The 20149-nt window shown below is 43.9% G+C and overlaps 1 long non-coding RNA gene across 3 annotated transcripts in view; it reads right to left on the bottom strand.

The window, feature by feature from the left end:
* Positions 1–14687, bottom strand: part of LOC123356984 — a 47750-nt gene extending 33063 nt beyond the window's left edge. The window contains exon 1 of one of the 3 annotated variants that reach the window (XR_006575478.1): positions 14556–14687. This is a non-coding gene — a long non-coding RNA (uncharacterized LOC123356984). Of the gene's footprint in view, positions 1–11400; positions 11526–14555 lie in introns of those variants that run through there. The other 2 variants (XR_006575477.1, XR_006575479.1) reach the window with 2 other exon arrangements.
* Positions 14688–20149: the final 5462 nt, after the last annotated feature.

Here is a 20149-nt window from a genome sequence, read left to right as displayed (position 1 = left end):
GCGCCAAATTGCTGCCACGGACGGCGGGGGCAGTCCGTGTGCCCTTACGCTGGCACGGGCATTTCCACAGTGGCGGCAATTCGGCAGCAGCTTCTATGTTCAGCTGCTCGCAGCGGCGATTCGGCGGCTTCTGTCTTTGCTGAAGACAGAAGCTGCCGCCGAATTGCCGCCGCCACAGAACACGCATGCTACCCTAACGGCACATGGACTGCCCCCGCCGTCTGCAGCGGCAATTCAGTGCCCTGCTTGGTGCGGCAAAAACAGTAGAGCCAGCCCTGCTGGGGTGGGGGGCAGTGATTTCCCTACACCCCCCCCTGAATTTTCCCAACACCCCCCCTAGTTTTGTGAGCTAGTTACATACCCATTTAGTGACTGTTTGGAAATCTGAATTTAAACTGAAACATTAATACTTCAACAGTGTATGATAAAATATGTGTATCTGAAAAAGTATAATAGATTTGAAAAGTATGAACATAGACTAGCTTCCTTGCTTCCTTATACAGCTGTTTTTTATGATGTCAGTGCATTCATTTCGGTGATGTTGGCCAACCTAATAATTTCAAATGATGATTTGTAAGCGAAGTCTAAATGAGTTCTCCCTGACAGGTAGTGATGAGCTGAGGGCTAAGGCTTCAGGGCCAGATTATATTTACATTCACACCTAATCTACCTAGGTATCCAGCAAACAGAGCTGTGTTGTCCAAGTGATAGATTTTGGCTGGAGTTGGGTTACAAACCACTTGAATGTGGGGGTAAGGGGAAATGAAATGTTGTTCTTATTGTATGAATAAAGGGCAATAGAACTGTACTTAGCCTGTGATGATTTGAAGGCATCAAGAGAGAGGGTGGGGACCTGTCCTCTCCACTGTTTAAAGACAGAGCTGATTAGGCTCCAATAGATAGTCTTTTGTTCTGTTAAGTGACCACTGCAGCCGAAATCACTGACAATCAGGTCTAAGTGCTTAGTCCTGTTGTGGGGACAGTGTTCCTGTGGGTACAGTGTTTTTGTGTAAGAGACAGCCCAGACTGCACTAGCAGCGAGGTTCCGCACTGAGATCTCAGCTGAAATCACTGAGAGCTGGTGGAACCTCAAGAGACCAACTTGCAGAGGTCACAGTGGTAGGTGACAGCAGAAGGTGACTGTGCAGGGCCATTGGCAACAGAGTGGTGGAGTGAACGGTGGCACAACGAACAGCCGTGTCCAGAGCAAACTGTGCCTTTTTGTCCCCCACCTGGGAGGTGTACTTACGTGAAAGCACCTCTGAACTCTGAGTCTCCACTGACCAAGGACAACACCGGTGAGTGGAGTGCGGTGGAGGGAAAAGTGAGGGGCATGTTAAATAAACATTTGTTTGCTGGACTATATTTTAGTCACTTTGCTCCAGAATGCTAGATTTGTGACTGGGAATGGAAACTTATATGTTTCCCAGTAGGCCAAGATTTAAAAAATGCAGTATTTGCCAAGGTTGTTATCTCACATTGTTGCTATCTTGGGAGGTCATTATGTTGGGGAGTTTCTGTACTAAACATTTTTATTATAATTAATTTTTACATAAGAATGGTCATACTGGGTCAGACCCATGGTCCATATAGCCCAGTACCCTGTCTTACAACAGTGGTCAAGGCCAGGTGCTTCAGAGGGAATGAACAGAACAGGGAGTCATCAAGTGATCCATCTCCTGTTGCCCATTCCCAGCTTCTGGCAAACAGGCTAGGGACACTCAGAGCATGGTGTTGCATCCCTCTCATCCTGGCTAATAGCCACAGATGGACCTATTCTCCAGGAATTTATCTAGTTCTTTTTAAAATCCTGTTATAGTTTTGGTCTTCACAGCATCCCCTGGCAAAGAGTTCCCTGGGTTGACTTTATATTGAGTGAAGAAATACTTCCTTTTGTTTTTTTAAAATCTGCTGCCTATTAATTTCATTGGGTGACTGCTAGCTCTTGTGTTATGTGAAGGATTAAATAAAATTTCCTTATTCACTTTCTTCGCACCAGTCAAGATTTTGTAGACCTCTATATCTACTCAGGACACTCCCTACACTAACACCGGAACAAATCAACATACCCTTAGAGCCCCGACCAGGGTTATTCTATCTACTACCCAAGATCCACAAACCCGGAAATCCTGGACGCCCCATCATCTCGAGCATTGGCACTCTCACTGAAGGACTGTCTGGATATATGGACTCTCTACTCAGACCCTATGCCACCAGCACTCCCAGCTATCTCTGTGACACCACTGATTTCCTGAGGAAACTACAATGCATTGGTGACCTTCCAGAAAACACCATCCTAGCCACCATGGATGTAGACGCTCTCTACACAAACATCCCACACACAGATGGAATACAAGCTGTCAGGAACAGTATCCCTGATCATGCCACAGCACAACTGGTTGCTGAGCTCTGTGCCTTTATCCTCACACACAACTATTTCAAATTTGATGACAATATATATCTCCAGATCAGTGGCACCACTATGGGCACCCGCATGGCCCCACAATATGCCAATATTTTTATGGCCGACCTAGAACAACACTTCCTCAGCTCCCGTCCACTCACGCCCCTTCTCTACCTACGCTACATTGATGACATCTTCATCATCTGGACCCATGGGAAGGAGACTCTGGAAAAATTCCACCAAGATTTCAACAGCTTCCACCCCACCATCAACCTCAAGCTGGACCAATCTATATGGGAGGTCCACTTTCTAGACACCATGGTGCAAATAAGTGATGGTCACATTAACACCACCATATACCGAAAACCTACCGACCGCTATGCCTACCTTCATGCCTCCAGCTTCCATCCCGGGCACACCACAAGATCCATTGTCTACAGCCAAGCACTGAGGTACAACCGCATCTGCTCTAACCCCACAGACAGAGACCAACACCTACAAAATCTCCACCAAGCATTCTCACAACTACAGTACCCGCATGAGGAAATAAGGAAACAGATCAACAGAGCCAGATGTGTACCCAGAAGCCTCCTACTGCAAGACAAACCCAAGAAAGAAACCAACAGGACTCCACTGGCCATCACATACAGTCCCCAGCTAAAACCCCTCCAACACATCATCAGGGATCTACAACCCATCCTGGACAATGATCCCACACTTTCACAGGCCTTGGGTGGCAGGCCAGTCCTCGTCCACGGACAACCTGGCAACCTGAAGCATATTCTCACCAGTAACTGCACACCGCACCATAGTAACTCTAGCTCAGGAACCAATCCATGCAACAAACCTCGATGCCAACTCTGCCCACATATCTACACCAGCGACACCATCACAGGACCTAACCAGATCAGCCACACCATCACCGGTTCATTCACCTGCACGTCCACCAATGTAATATACGCCATCATATGCCAGCAATGCCCCTCTGCTATGTACATCGGACAAACTGGACAGTCTCTAAGAAAAGGGATAAATGGACACAAATCAGACATTAGGAATGGCAATATACAAAAACCTGTAGGAGAACACTTCAACCTCCCTGGCCACACAATAGCAGATCTTAAGGTGGCCATCCTACAGCAAAAAAACTTCAGGACCAGACTTCAAAGAGAAACTGCTGAGCTTCAATTCATCTGCAAATTTGACACCATCAGCTCAGGATTAAACAAAGACTGTGAATGGCTTACCAACTACAGAACCAGTTTCTCCTCCCTTGGTTTTCACACCTCTACTGCTAGAACAGGGCCTCATCTTCCCTGATTGAACTAACCTCATTATCTCTAGCTTGCTTCTTGCTTGCATATATATATATATATATATATACATACATACCTGCCCCTGGAAATTTCCACTACTTGCATCTGAAGAAGTGGGTATTCACCCACGAAAGCTCATGCTGCAAAACGTCTGTTAGTCTATAAAGTGCCACAGGATTCTTTGCTGCTTTTACAGATCCAGACTAACACGGCTACCCCTCTGATACTAGACCTCTATCATATCCCCATTAGTCATCTCTTTTCTAAGCTGAAAATTCCCAGTCACTTTAATCTCTCCTCCTGTTTCATACCCCTCATCATTTTAGTTGCCCATCTCTGTACCTTTTCCAATTCCAATATATATTTTTTAGGATGGGTGACCAGATCTACACACACTATTCAAGGTGTGCACGTACCATGGATTTATATAGAGGCAATATGATATTTTCTGTCTTATTATCTATCCCTTTCTTAATGATTCCCAACATTGTTTGCTTTTGTGACTGTTGCTGCACATGGAGTGGATGTTTTCAGAGATCTATCCACAGTGACTCCAAGATCTCTTCCTTGAGTGTTAACAGCTATTTCAGATGCCATCATTTTGTATGTATAGTTGAGATTGCTTTCCAATGTGCATTACTTTGCATTTATCAACATTGAATTTAATTTGCCAATTTGTTGCCCAGTCACCCAGTTTTGTGAGATCCCTTTGTAGCTCTTCGCAGTCTGCCTGGGACTTAACTATCTCGAATAGTTTTGTATCATCTGCAAATTTTGCCACCTCACTGTTTACCCATTTTTCCAGATCATTTATGAATATGTTGAACAGCACTGGTCCCAGTACTGACCCCTCAAGGATACCACTATTTATCTCTCTCCATTCTGAAAACGGATAATTTATTCCTACCCTTTGTTTCCCATCTTTTAACCAGTTACTGATCCATGAGAGGACTTTCCTCTTACCCCATGATGGCTTACTTTTCAAAAGTCAATTTAAATTAAATACTTTTTTTTTAAATGTATATATTTTTAGAAATCTAGACCTGTTATGTGTTTTGGTGCAACTTGCATTATTCTTACGTTAAATTTGCATAATCCTAACAAAACATTTACTTTATTCATATCTCTTTTATATATCTCATTGGTCCTGACACCCCCCCTGTAAATTCGAACACCCCCCCTAATTTTAATTCCTGGGGAAACCACTGGTGGGGGGTGGAAATCGATCTAAGTTATGCAACTTCAGTAGCTGAAGTCGACCTACTTAGATCGACTTACCATGGTGTCTTTACCGCGGTGAGTCGACTGCTGCCGCTCCCCTGTTGACTCCACCTGCGCCTCTCGCGGCGCTGGAGTACAGGAGTTGACGGGAGAGTGCTCAGGGGTCGATATATCACTGCCTGCCTATCCGGTGGGTACTGTAGACATACCTTAAGTGTCTGCGGATTTGGGTTCTGTCTCTTTGCTCTTCCCTTCCTCCTTTATAGGACCTTGATTCTGCTTTTCACTGGCCATGTTTCACCCTCAGAACCATCTTCCAGATGTTTTCCATGTTCATGAGTTGGCAGTTTTATCTTCCTTAAAAACCTGCTCTCCTCTTTCAAGACATTTGCTCTTTTCTCCCTACCTGTATTCTCACATTCAGCCTCTTTCCCAATTGCTCTCTCCTCCCCCAACACCCAAACTTTTCACATATTTCTGTTTTGACCACTCATTTCCCCCCTTAATTTCTTCTTTAAAAATTTCTCCCTCTGTCTCACAATCAACTCATTCTCTCTCACTTCCACCTTCTCTTCCCCCTCTCATCCCCATTTTGCCCATCTTTGACCTTCCATTTCCACCCAGCCCCCCTACCTCTGGGGGAATATTTGGGAGTGAGGAAAGACTAGGGGCTTGGCTACACTGGAGAGTTGCAGCGCTGGTGGAGGCTTTACAGCGCTGCAACTTAGGCCTACACTGGGGGGGGCGGGTCGAACTAAGGTACGTGACTTCAGCTACGTGAATAGCGTAGCTGAAGTCGAACTACCTTAATTCGACTGACTTACCCGTCCTGACACCGCGGGATCGAACTCCGCGGCTCCCCCGTCGACTCCGCCACCGCCGTTCGCGGTGGTGGAGTTCTGGAGTCGACGGGAGCGCATCCGGAGTTCGAACTATCGTGTCTAGATTAGACGCAATAGTTCGAACTCTGAGAAGTCGAATGCCACCCGTCGGGTAAGTATGGACCTACCCTAAGTAACTGTCCACACCTGCAAGGCACATCCAGCACTGCAACTCCCTGGCTGCAGCACTGGCTGTACACCTGGTCTGCTTGGGGTATAACGAGTGCAGTGCTTGTGATGCAGCGCTGCTCGTCAAGTGTGGCCACACACCAGCGATGTTATTGGCCTCCAGGGTATTAGGAGATATCCCAGAATGCTTTTAACTAAATTACTCTCTTTGTTTTGTTATGATGCCTCTCTTTGTTTTGTTGTGAACTCGGGGCTCCAGGAGCTGCTTATCTGAAAAACAAACAAACACAGCTCTTGTTTGCTGTGATCAATCTGTAACTGACTGTGAACAATCAGTTGAGATAACCCACTACCTTGTTGTGAATGAGGCAGGCAGGGGGATGAGTGTTTGCTTGAGGAGAGAAACAGCGGAGGGGAGGGGGAGAAAGGGAGTCCGTTGGAGCAGCTGCTTATCTGGTCTGCAGGCTGTTTGCAGTTAAGACTAAGGGGTTGAGGAAATTTTCAGATTTTGCAAGGCAGGGAGATGACACACAGTGTCGGCTCCAAAAATCCACTCTCTCTCTCTCTCCCCCGCTCCCTGTCACACTCCACCCCACCCCTCTCTTTTGAAAAGCACGTTGCTGCCACTTGAACGCTGGGATAGCTGCCCATAATGCACCACTCCCAACAGCGCTGCAAATGTGGCCACACTGCAGCGCTGGTAGCTGTGAGTGTGGCCACACACCAGCGCCTTCCCTACACAGCTGTACGAACACAGCTGTAACTCCCAGCGCTGCACATCTGCAAGTGTAGCCAAGCCCTAGGTGAAGGTAAAGAAACCATTCTCCTTGGCTCTCCATACACACACCCTCTCTCTCCCCCCTCCTTCCATGCCCCCCAGGGCCGGCTCCAGGCACCAGCTTATCAAGCAGGTGCTTAGGGCAGCAACTGTGGAGCGGGCGGTACTTTCAGGTATTCAGCAGCAATTCAACAGAGGGTCCCTCACTCCCGCTTGGAGTGAAGGACCTCCCACTGAATTGCCGCAGATCGCGATCACGACTTTTTTTTTTTTTTTTGGCTGCTTGGGGCAGCAAAACCCCTGGAGCCAGCCCTGATGCCCCCTAGCTCTTTTATCTATTTGCTCTTCCCTCATTTTTGTGCTCTCTCTCAGTCCAAAGCATTTTTCCTCTCTCTGTTCCCCCCCCCCATTCTTTTCCCCTGGCATTTTCCCCTCCTGTCCCCTCTCACTATATCTAAGGGGGCTGGGGAGCATTCAGAGCATTCTGCTGAATGCACTACTGTCAGTAGAACTGAATCCCCTCTCAGCTCAAGAAGCTAACCCCTCTCTGCTGTGTGCATGTGTGTCACTCCACAGAGCATACATGCAGACAGAGTGCAGCCATGACAATGAAGAGCACCTCCAGTGTGGGGGCCCCCCCACTTAAGAGAAAGAGATCAGGTAATTAACAGCAGGACAGATCTCTCCCACTAGTGTTCTCCTCCTCCCTGCTCAGAGCTTTTTTCACTTGCCAGCCCTAGGTGGACTCCACAGTTGGACTCCTGGGACCCCTTCAATCCCAAGTCAAACACTCTCCATATGCCCAGGAAGGACCAGCCATGCTCAGTATCCACAAGGGGGAGAGTCTGAAAACACCCCAGCCAATATTACTGAAGTCTCAGTAAGGGGAAAGAAACAATAGCAAGAATTTCCAGAGTTAAGGCTGCTGCTCTCTTCTCAGCTCACCCTCCTGTCCTTGTTATGGCTGGCATCCAGCTTCAGGCCCAGAGAGAGCCTGACCTAGGAGCAGAGTTGTATTTATACATCCTGGAATGAATTCACTAAGACTTAATATTAATTAAAGCACTAACAGCTTTATTTATGTTAATATAAATATGGTTTTCATTAGTTCTAGTTAAAACTGGAGAAAGAAGAGGATATATGACCCTTAGGAATTTAGTGACTCCCATTGGAGGGGCGGGGGGAAGAGATTTTTGGTATCTGGAGTTGTGTAACAGATGTTATTCTGTTCTCTGTGCTGTTTTTCCACATAGAAGAGGCTCCACTAGAACTGGGGAGGAAGCGAGTTTCCCCGTCTCATGAATAATTGAGATATCAAAAAATTTCCCCATGGTGAATCAGGATAAAAAGTGTTTGTGAACTGAAAAAATCCAAAAAAAATTGTTTTGAATCAAACAAAACATTTTGATAGTTTAGAGATGTTTTGTTTAAATGTGAATGGCTTTTAAATGAACAAGGTTTTTTGTTGTTGTTTTTTTAAACATTTAGCTTAAATTTTGAAACAAAAGTTATTTTGAAATGGAAAAACTGATTTTTTCCATTTCAAAAATGTCAAAACAAGACTGAGAATTTCAAAGCCATTTTTTTTTTCAAAAAAAAAATGAAAATCCAGTTGAAATATTAATCAAAACTGATCTTTCCTGGGAACAGTTTCTACAAATCAGCATCTTTTGACAGAAACAATATTGAGTTGGAAAATTCCCATCCAGCTCCTCTCCATGCTTCTCACAGGGGCAGTCTTGAGGCAGCCATTTTGTGCAGTCAGTTGAGATACAGAATGTTACAGAGCAAGTAAATATGTAATTCCTCCCCACTCTGAGCCATCCCACCACACCCCAGGCATGCTCACTCTCTCACTCATTGGGTGATAGGAGAGTGCAGAGATAGCCATTGGTTAGGGTTTCCCCCACAAATAAGGAGCAATCTAAAATGACTTATTTTAGTATAAGGAAAGTCAAGAACAAACGAAGGTAAAGTCTCCTTCCTAGAGCAGGCAGGCTGCCCCTTTCCTCCACTACAAGCAGTGACTGAGAGAACAAAATGGCTGCCCCATCCATACACCAGCAGAGTTCTTACACACTTCTGGCACAGAGCAATAGTAAATGAAGGCATCTGAAATGTTGTAGCTACCTATGCCACAGCAATCTCAAGTCTCCAAGGAAAAGGCAGGCAGCACCACACAATACATCTGTACCGTCGCAGTGGATTTTAGCAACAGATACGCAGGGAGGAGCCAGGGCACAAACACTGTGAGGAGGCTGAGGCTTAGTGGGGGGGAACTAGAATGAAAAGATGGGTTGTCCCCTCTTTTGTGATTTTTTTCTAAGATACCTGGGAAGGCTCAAGAGCTCATTTGCTAATGACTGGGGCTTTCCTCTGCAGGGAAAAGATTAGACAGATATTTGTATGTCTGAAGGATTAGGGGAGCTTCTAGTCTGATTTAGGGATGGTTTACCAATGGGGGGGGGAACCCCACACATAGCTGTTCTGGGAAATGAATGGGTACAAAGCAGCAGCTGAATGAATTTAATAGGGAGTAAAACCAACAGGGTGCCATCAACATGAAACTAAATACCCATGGAAGCCAAGGGGGAAAAAAATGCTTAACCTTCCTTTAGGTTTTTTGAACTACCCCAGAATTCCGTAGCAGGGATATAATTTTCTATTTCAAGCCAAAGGATGTTCCAGAATGCCTGTAGAAAAATGTATCATTATCTATTAAATTCTATAGGATTTTTCTATAAAAGAAAGCCCCTCAGAAGAGAGGTGAGAAATGAAGGGGAGAGAAGGGCTAGAGTTACAGACACCATATACAGGGCCAAGTTTTCAGACCTGCCCTCTAGTTTTGTAGGTGTAACCATTTTTGCTCCCCAAAATAGGAACGCAGCCTTTTTGTGCCCAGCCACTTGTGAGCATAAATCACATACTCTTCCCCCCCGTCACACCCCCCCCACCTGAGCTGACCTGGCAGCTTTTGCCTATGCAAGACAGTTGCATGTCTATTTTCTCACCCAGAACTAGCTGTGCATGCAGAAATGGAACACAGCACGCAGAAGCTCCCTGGCAGTCTAGCCACAGGGAGAGTATTTTTGAGATGCTGAAGGGAAAAGGCCCCTTTGCACTGGGGTGCCCACTTGCCAGTGGTGAGTATTAACCATAAGCTGCTATATCAATTAATGCAAGTCAGCAATATAAACCCTGTGGGAGGTTGGAGCTGGTATAGAGGCTTCACTCCACCCCCTCATTCACAAAACCTGACAAAGAAGGTATTTCTGGGTGAAATGACACATGGCTAGTACATATTATAGTAACTGGGTCTATAAGTTTACCCTAATTGTAAGCTCATCTGTGAAGAGGAAGTAAAAGTTCATAAAATCTCACAATGACCTATAACATGTATCGGCAGCCTTTGGCACGTGGCTCGCCAGGGTAAGCACCCTGGCGGGCTGGCTTGTTTACCTGCCGCGTCACAGGTTTGGCCGATCATGGCTCCCACTGGCCGCAGTTCGCCGTCCCAGGCCAATGGGGGCGGCGGGAAGCGGTGGCCTGCACATCCCTCGGCCAGCACTGCTTCCCGCCGCCCCCATTAGCCTGGAGCGGTGGGCCACAGCCAGTGGAAGCCACGATCGGCCGAACCTGCGGACGCGGCAGGTAAACAAGCCAGCCCGCCAGGGTGCTTACCCTGGCGAGCCACGTGCCAAAGGTTGCCGATCCCTGACCTACAACAATAAATGTTCATGGGAAAAGGCGCAGAAGAGGGACAAAAACTGAATTAACAAAAAGGCCTACTACTATAATTCAAGGACTGTGTTAAAATCATGCTGAATAGACAAGAAACGTGTGGGACAGAAAAATCAATACAGCAAAAATGGTGTCAGATATGAGGTCTTACTGGTAAAGAAAATAATGAGGTGATGGGCTATTCCACTCCCTTTTGGAGTTCATAAGAACCAGAGACTTTTGGAGGAAAATTAACAACAGAAGCAGCTATCTGCCAACAACGAGTGCAACAAGCTTTACCCTCATGGCTGCCACACCCCCATCTCCTGCAACCCCAGAAGCTACCACAACACCGCTGGGCCTTCATTGTGCTAGTTCTGAGAGATGGTCTCACCAAGCCAAGCCACACACACAAAAAAAAAAAAAAAAAAAAAAAAAAAGGAACCCAAATACCACCACCACCTCCACCAGCTTAATTCCAACCACTACCTGTGAGCCTGTCATTTACCTCTTTGTATGTCTCGATCCCTTTATTTCTTTCCTTCCTACCTCTCTGTCTTTTTGCCTTTTGTTTAAAAATAGTGGCCCAGCTGGCCAAGAACATAGCTTTGCAAAATGCACAAACAGAAAGAGGCAGCCCTCAGCAATGCCCCAACCAGCTCAGTAATGGTACAAGTTGCTAGAGCTCAGAATGACTAACAAGACTGTGTACCACACACATGGTTCTCCCACACTGAGGTTACAAATAAAATGCAGAAGCTGCATTTTTAAAAATCTCTCTCTCCCCTCTTGTGCACATTTGTCTTGCTTTATCTTTTAGGAAACACACACAGACTGCAACAGCAGCTTCAGCCCCTTTCAGCTAACTTCATTTTTCCTCTATCCCAGAATGTTCCCTCAGCTACACACTGTGCCACACTGCATAGCCCATTTGGGTGGTCTCTTACTCACAGTCCACACAAATCCATTTCTTTTCCTCATGGTCTGCTATTCCTAGCATAGCCGAACATAACATAACATAGACATGGATCAGGGGACATCGTCTACCCAACCTGTTCTACCACACCCAGCTCACTCTCTAAAGCCCCCTCTCACCACCTGTTCCTACCAATTCTGTATCTTCCCTTATTAAGCTCATTAGCCCAATCATCAACAATCTCCTCCAGAACTGGTTAATTGCCACCAGTTAAATCTGTAATCTTCTCTGTTAGGCAATTACCTAAGTGACCAGGGTGCTACAGTTAGCACTCTGTCACAGCCCCAAAAAGGACAATTATTATCCTTAATATCATCTAAAAGACTGTCAAATAACAGGGTTTCCTTTTGATAGCTCTCCAGATGGGGGAAAGTAAATAAGGAATGTTGTTAAAACAAAAGCCTGACTTAATACTTTACACTTCAAATGCTTTATCTGTTTTCTTTTTTCCTGTATCTTTAAAAAAAGGTTTTAAAGATTTTTAATGGTGTATTTGCCATGGTACTAAGCAGGCTGAGATCTCTGTATGCCTAACCCTGAATCTTGTTTAACACTGTTTAATACTGGACAGTCAGAGGATCATGTTAACACCTTTGACTGTTTAGGCCCATATATCTCATCAAAATTAATACAACATTTCTGACATCCCAGGCTGGGTCTAAAGGGTTAATACATATGCAGGAGTTGGTATTTTAGCAAACAATCATTTTCAAAGTTGGTTTAAAACAAGCGTTTGTTTTAAAATCCTGAAATGTGTCAAGCTTGTTTGGAACAAGCATGCAAAGCAAACTGTTTTTTGCTTTAAAAATAAGTTGAACAATTGTTTTAAAGTTATTATTTTTGTAGCAACTTCCTTTTGCTTTGTTTTAAGGTTTGTCATTTCTGTAACTGGTAATAATTTTGAGAGGTTTAAGAAAAAAGTATTTTTAAGAAAAAGCAAAAATGGTAAAAATAAAATGTTTTAAATTGTTGCTAAAGCAGACTTAAGTTCCTAAAGGTTAAGTTGCTAAAGCAGACATTTACTAAAATAATGTCATGGGTAAACCTTCTTCCCAACCTTGTTAACAACATGCCAGCTTCATTCAGGGCTGCTCCTGCATTAACTGTAAATTAAGTTTCAAACCACCTGAACCAAAAGCTGTTGCAAACTTTTTTGTACTTTTGGTAACTGTTTTGTTTCTGCAATGTTTTCTTTCCTTCTTGTTTTTGCAATTATGTTGTTGTTTTACAATTTTTTTCCGTTTTGTTTTTGATGTCAGCAATTTTTGTTATCATTGTCCTTGTGCACATAAAACAGCCTGATGCTAGTGTTGCAGGTTAAATCCCCATGGGGGGCTAAGTTGCCACAATGGCCATGTAGTCCACACAAATGTCAGTGGTGAAACAGTTGGGTAGGGTCTGTCAGAGACTAAAAATACCTGCAAATTTTTACTGCCTTTGGGGATTGAAAATGGCTCATCAATGCAAAAGTGCTTCCAAAGGAACATCATCTTATTGCTTCTTTATTTAAAAAAAAAAGGGGGGGGGGGCAATATGGTGAGGTAAAAATGCCATGCGGGCTAAAAAATTCTCCAAGTAAGCAAGTTTAACCACTAATGTGTAAAATTGTCACAGTTTGTGCAAAGGTACTGCGTTAAATGTATGAATGGCAAAAAGAAGGGTAAAGGTTTTTTTCCAGTTTTACCCATTCTGGGCATACAGCCAAAGAAGTAATAAAAGCTGGTTTGTTTTTAAATATCTTACAAACTTATAACAGCAGCAGCTCAGGGTTTGTTTTAGCAGCAAATAGAGTCAGTTGTAAGTCCTTCGCTTGTTAACATCTAGAAGGTTTAACTGCAATTTTTGTAACATCTAATCACATACAATTTGTAAATCCCAATTTAAGAATAAAAATTTTGCAAACCTTAAAATATAACCAAATGCCATTTTCTTTTTCTTTGTGTCTATGTGCTTAAATTAAAATACGGTTTTTATTTTAGGAACTGTAATTTTATGGACCAATGTCCTATGGTGAATTGGTTTGTGAAAGAAAGGGATTACGTTGTAACAACTGGGGTTAGAAATTTACCCTAATTGTAAAACTCAAGTGAGCAGAAGTTCATAAACTCTCACAATAACCTATAACAATAAATGTTAATGGGAAAAGGTGCAAAAGGAAAACAAAAAACCTGAATTAATACAAACAAAAAGGCCTAAGAATCTAATTAAAAGATTTTGTTAAAATCATGCCTGGTAAACAAGAAGAATATGGGACTAAAAATTAATAAACCAAAATTGGTGTGCTGGATATTAGGTCTTATTGGTAAACAAAATAACTAGGGATGGGCTATTCCACCCATCATTCCCTTTTGAGGTTGTTGGGGTTTTTTTTAAGACTTTCAGAGAAAAATTAGCAGACGCAGCAACTGTCTGCCAACAACTGCTGCAGCAAGCTTTACCATCCTGGCTGCCCCCCCCCCTGTCTCCTGGCACCCCAAAATCTACCATGAGACTTTTGGGCCTTCAGTGTCCTAATCCTAAAATGTGTCCTGACCAGACTAGGCTAAAGGAAGGGACTCAGCATTGCCAGCTCAACCAGCTCCAGATTAATCCCAACCACCACCTGGAATGTGAGACTTTGTTACTCTCCCTTTTGTGTCCTTTTCTCACTTATTTCTTTTTTGACCTACCTCTCTCCTTTTAGCTGGCCAAGACTATATTTTGCAAAGCTGCTTTAAGAGTGAAACCAGAAAAAGACAGCTAACAGCAATGCCCTAAACAGCCCGGTGTTTGTACAAGTTTCCAGGAGTCAGAGAAGTAATAATACTATGTGCCAGGCCTGAGCCTGGCTGTGAGGCAGTGACTACAACCGGAAACAGAAGTTTCTATCTCTGCTCTTCTTTTCTCTCCCCTCATGTGTGTTTGTTTTGTTTTGTCTTTTAGGGAAGGGAATCAGATTGCAGCAATAACAGTTCCAACCCATCTCAACTGGCTTCTCTTTTCCCTAAAAAGGACAATTATTACTATAGTTAATTCCAGCTAAAAAACGGTCAAATGGGAGAGGAGGTTCCTTTTAAAACTCTCCTCAGCTAGAGGGAAAGAAAACAAGAAATAAAACCCTACTTAATATTTTAAATTTCAAATGCTTTACCTGTTTTTCCTTTTTTTCCTCTGTCTCTTTAAGAAAAGATTAAAAAGATTTTTAATGGTGTCTCTGTATACCAAACCTTGTTTAACCCTGTTTAATGTTAGACAACAAGAGGGTCACATTAACACCTTTTGACCCTTCCTTCAAAATTAATACAACAATATGCTCTGGCTCTCTCTGTCCCTGGCTGGAAGAACGAACGCTTGGGGCTGTGCACAGGTGGGTGTATGTAAGAACATCCTTCAGCATGCATTAACTCATGTTGGGGATGGGACTGGGCTGCACTAGCCAATGGATCCAGGGGCCACCAAAGTGGCTTAGAATGATCATTACCACCCTGGTACTGCTCCTAGTGCAGCTCAGCTGATCCTGAGAATCTTGCCCAATAGAACAACCCACATGAGGGAGGATTTGCCAGATCAGACTCAGAGTTTTTAATATGCTCATAGGTGTACTTAAAAAAAGTGAAATTATTGCCCCTACTCACGGCAGTTGTCCTTTAACAAGTTACACCACACTAGTTATCTGACTGCTATTAGGTTTCCAACCCACTTCTTCCCCAACACCACACCTGTCACCAGCTGACTGGAATCTGAGCCAACAGTGAGTTCAGCTGTTTGATTTCGTTTCGGTTCCCACCCCTACCTCGTGTTACTGGAAACAACTTTATCAGCATATTGCTAATATTGATTCTCTCCCTGGGATTCAGCATGTTATTTCTTGGACCCTTCTTTGTTTCTTCTGCACTGATTTAAAAGGTTACATCATGTAAATACTACAATGCAGCAATGTTGCTGCAAGATTCCCAATAGAAGAGTCAGCCTAGTCATTAATCTAACAGCAGGTGTGGGAGAAGGAATACCATGAGGCTTCTTTAAATTGCTCTTTGCTTTTCCTCTTGCTCCCTCAAGGAGGCACTTTCTCTTGGGTGCAGTGATGAAATACAGAAAATCTTTGCTTCAGCTGAGTCTGTGTGTGGCAGGAATACAGGAGGACCCGATCTTGTGCTGAGCACTGTCATTGACTTCAGGAGGAGTTGAAAGCACCATTGCAGCCCTTTGCAGGTTCAGACTCAGTTTTACTAAGGTCCAAAAAAAACCCAAGCAAACAAAAATGTGGCCACCAGAGAGCGATTCCACCATATGCTCTAAAGTTAGAGCTAAGGAGGGAGAGGGAACCAGCATCCCAGAGCCTGCCTGATTACTGACAATTAAAATACACAGTGTTCCAGCATGAAACAATTCTAAAGAAAAACAGCCCATGCTAAGTGAGCAGGTAGATAAACTGCAGCTGTGGGTGCTGCCAGCCAAGAAGGCAGAGTTCTGGAAAGGGATCTGGATGCCAGGAACGGGGTCAATAGAATGTGTTATGGAAATGCTGGGACCATCTGAGGCTGGGGGAGAAGGCCAGCTGCACGAACTCCTTACAGACCCTTTTGCAATCATTGCTCTCAGGCAGAGCTTGCTGGAAAATGGAGGGTTGTTCCCACAGAACATTTTGTTGGAAACAAAATTCTTTTTTCACAAAATTTTCAGTGGAAAATTTTGACTTTCTGTTGAAAGACCTAAATCTCTAATGCTGATTTTTTTAGATCAACATTCAGTTTGCTGATGAAAAAATCAGACAGCTTGAGGAAAGCTGACACACTCTGTGAAAATTTTTTTGCATCAAAAAACCTTTTTGACAGACATTTGGGGTTTGACACAAAATTTCCAACCAACTGCACTAGGCAGTGGTGCCTAGTGACTAGCGCACTGGAATGGGAAACAATGCCTGCTGGGTGACCTTGGGCAAATCACTTCCTGGTCTTGAGCCTCAGCTTCCCCGGCTGTAAAATGGGGATACTGATCTCCTTTGTAAAGCACTTTGAGATCTGCTATGTTAGTGCTCAGTGTGGTTATTATTTTCACAGGCTCTGTCCCTACATGGAGCCTTCAACCTGCAGCTTGCACTTGAAATCACTTCTCAGGTGTGCTCAGCATAGGACTGAGTGAACCTCACCTTTCCTGCTAACTGTAATTAATACCTATACTGAAGGGAAATAAGACTCAAAGACCAGTAGCTGAGTGGCAGTGCTGCTGGATTGCTCGTGGGGTCTTACTCGGAAGGCTGGTAGGTACTGAGATTGCTGCGGAGGAGTTGCACTAGGGAATGGCGAGAGAGCCTCATGCCACTGAATAGCCACCTCACCTCTATAGCAAATGAAGGAACACTTTTACCTGTTCTTGGCTGCTGTGAATTACAGTCCTGACAGGGGCTTGAGCATAGGAGGATAAAATAATGAAAATAGGGGAGGGGTGGGCATTTACAGATCTCCATCGGGATGAACAACGCAAAGTACAAGGTGATCACTGAGGTACCACAGAGATGAGTGCAGTATAAGAACCTGAATAGATAGGCCCAACTCCTATAGATCAGGCAGGTGGACAAAGAAAAGGCATTTTGTGGACTGCTCTGTCTCCAGGAGCTGTGCAAGCTGCACCTCTTTCATCACTATTAACAATATGCCATAATGAGGCAGTACAAGGAGCAGTTTGCTCTCTCAGCTACCAGGGGCAGTGGGAAGCAGGGAAGGGGAAGAGGTTGGCTGGAATCAGAAAGCAACAAAGTAGTGGGACAGAATATATAGATAGATAAAGACACTATAAACTGTACCTAAGACGACCCAGTAGACAACAGACAGCTCATTCATTGATGCTCAGGTACTTACATATATTACACAGTCTTACAATAAAAGTACTGTATGAACTTATCATTCTAGACAAACAGAGATTTATTTATTTTGCTTTCTTTGCTGCAACACAGAAAAGAATGTAGAACGCTGACATTTCAGATGAGAGGAGTGCTCCCTTTATTTTGCTTTACAAGATACTGTCTGTGCTTCTGAAACCTGGGGCATGCAATCATCCCTTTATCACATGCATCTGAAGAAGTGGGTATTCACCCACGAAAGCTCATGCTGCAAAACGTCTGTTAGTCTTTTTGTTAGTCTTTAAGGTGCCACAAGTACTCCTGTTAGTCTATAAGGTGCCACAGGATTCTTTGCTGCTTCTACAGAACCAGACTAACACGGCTACCCCTCTGATACTTGACCCTTTATCACAGTTAACTAGTGAAAAAGACAGGTTCCTATTGAAATGCTATTGCTAAAAGTGGTGAAGTATGATTTTTAACCAGCAGATTGCAGCCCAGGTTATAAAGGCAGGTCTAGAGGAAGTGGGTGCGTTCTCACTGAGTCAGTACGAGAGGGTAACTGTAGGAGGCTAGTTTAAATAAAGCCAAGGGGCTGAGTGGTGAGTTCTGAACTGTATGAGTCTTTGTGGCTGAGTTAGTTACATTTATAACTGCACCCAATCACTGTGCTGGCTGGCTTTTTTGTTGTGAGTCAACATTCTATTGTAGTGACTAGGATATATTGCTCCCTCTGCTGGATGGACTCAGACCCGCTTGTGCGTTCTGGTATTAACTGGGAAAAGCAGCTGCCCTTAGCAAGTCCCACACCAGAGAACTGCTGGAGAAACAGTTGCCTGGCACTTCCTGAAGATCTAGACCTGTGGTTCTCAGCGAGGTGGTATGTATCCCCCGGGGGGTTCGCGGAGGTCTTCCAAGGGGTACAGCAACTCATCTAAATATTTGACTAATTTTAAAACAGGCTACATGAAAAGTACCAGCGGGTTCAGTACAAACTAAAATTTCATACAATGACTTGTTTACATTGCTCTATATACTATGCACTGAAATGTAAGTATAAAATTTATACCCCCAGTTGATTTATTGTATAATTATACGGTAAAAATTAGACACACCGCATTTTTTTCAGTAATAGCGTGCTGTAACACTTTTGTATTTTTGTCTGATTTTGTAAGCAAGTAGTTTTAAAGTGAAGCGAAACTAGGGGTACACAAGACAAATCAGACTCCTGAAAGGGGTACAGTAATCTGGAAAGATTGAGAGCCACTGATCTAGAGGAGGCCACCTGACCTTGGAAGCCCTGGGGGACAGGAGCATGGACACCCCAAAACAGAAAAGGAGTGTCAAGGCCTGGAGTGAAAGGACATGGGGGAAGAGAGAGGAGATGGGATTTTTCTTGGGGATTTAGGATAGACACCTTATGGGTCAGGTTCATAACCAGCAGTGTCGGTTTCAGTTCGCATCGCCCATATGACCTGACCCCAATCTGGCTTACACAGGCCCTTGTGAAATCCCTAACCAGTGTTGCCAACTGGGGCTTCAAGGAAAACCCCAAAGATTGCATTGTAATGATCTTGGGGTTCATTAAGCAACAAACCAGTGGATGAGAAAGGAATAAAACTTTTAATAAAACAAACTAGAGAGCTTCTGTGGTGAACTGCTGTACACAGCTACAGTGTTCGCAACACAAGCTTCTAGGGCACATCTCTAAATTCCTATATTCATAATACTGTCTCTTATGAGGGAGCATCTCTAAATATCCCATATCATATCAAACATATCATCTCTACAGCATGATCTGCTATTTGACCTTGGGCAAGTCACTTCATCTCTCTGTACCTTTGTTCCCCTGCCCCTCCCCCCTGCCTGTTTCAACTGTCAGCATTTTGGGGCAAGGACTGTTTCTAACTATGCATTAATACAGCACCTAGCACAATGGGGCCCCAGTCTCAGCTGATGCTTCTATGTGCTATTGTAATACAGATACTCCTAAAAACCTGAGCTGTTGAGTTGTGAAGGGACAGAGATCTGGCTTTTTATTTTACTTTTTCCCTTTTGCATACTTCTAGCCAGTGAGAAGTACTTGTTCTGTTGCTTCATTTCAATCACTAGCAGTCAGGTCAATGCACTGCTATCTGCTAGGCCAAACTGGGGATAATAAAATTGGATTCAGGTGAAAATTGGTAATTTTTGAGTAAGCAATTGTGGGTTCAGAAAAATGTCCTCCTTTTAGTTGCATAGCTGGCATTCGTATGCCCATTAAAAGATACACAGATTATATAGAGATTAGTTCTAGCTGGAATTTTGGATACAGAAAAATTCTGGGCAGGTGGAACTCACTTAAGAGAAAACACAGGAAAAAAATAAGATATTGTAAAATGTTGATCTGCAATTAAATTTTGCCCTCTTGCTAACATCCAGGAAGTGTTAACTGAATCTCACACATACTTATACCCAAAGGAGGGGGGCAGGAGGGATGGACTTCAGGCACATTGTTCTAATAAAATTAAGATGATCACCCAAAAAGTTAAAAATTAAAAAAAATGGAACAAATGAAGTCAGCCTTCACTGGAAAACTTCTCAGAACAGCTTCTCTTTGTTGTTTTCTCAAGGTCAGAGTTTTTGGTGGAGAGAATGTCAAAGTCAGCAATTCACATCTTTTATTTATGTGCCATTGAACAGCAGGGTCCACGTGAAATTTAACAGGTGTAATTTTCAGGCAGGGCACTAGTCATCATGGCACGGCACACCACCTCCGGGGAGCAGTTAGGTGAGGCATGTCTGCAACATACAAGAGTCATGTCTTGGTCACAGGCCTCATCATGGAATTTATGGGCCCAGTCATTATCCCATTGAAGTCAATGGGAGTTTTGCCACTGGCTTTGGCAGATCAGGATTGAGCCCCT

Source organism: Mauremys mutica, unplaced genomic scaffold (genome assembly GCF_020497125.1).
Source record: "Mauremys mutica isolate MM-2020 ecotype Southern unplaced genomic scaffold, ASM2049712v1 000147F_np12_subseq_1:194132_obj, whole genome shotgun sequence".
In the NCBI taxonomy this organism is placed as follows: Eukaryota; Metazoa; Chordata; order Testudines; family Geoemydidae; genus Mauremys; species Mauremys mutica.
Note: the sequence above shows the minus strand (reverse complement) of the source record. Positions and strands in the feature narration are given on the sequence as shown.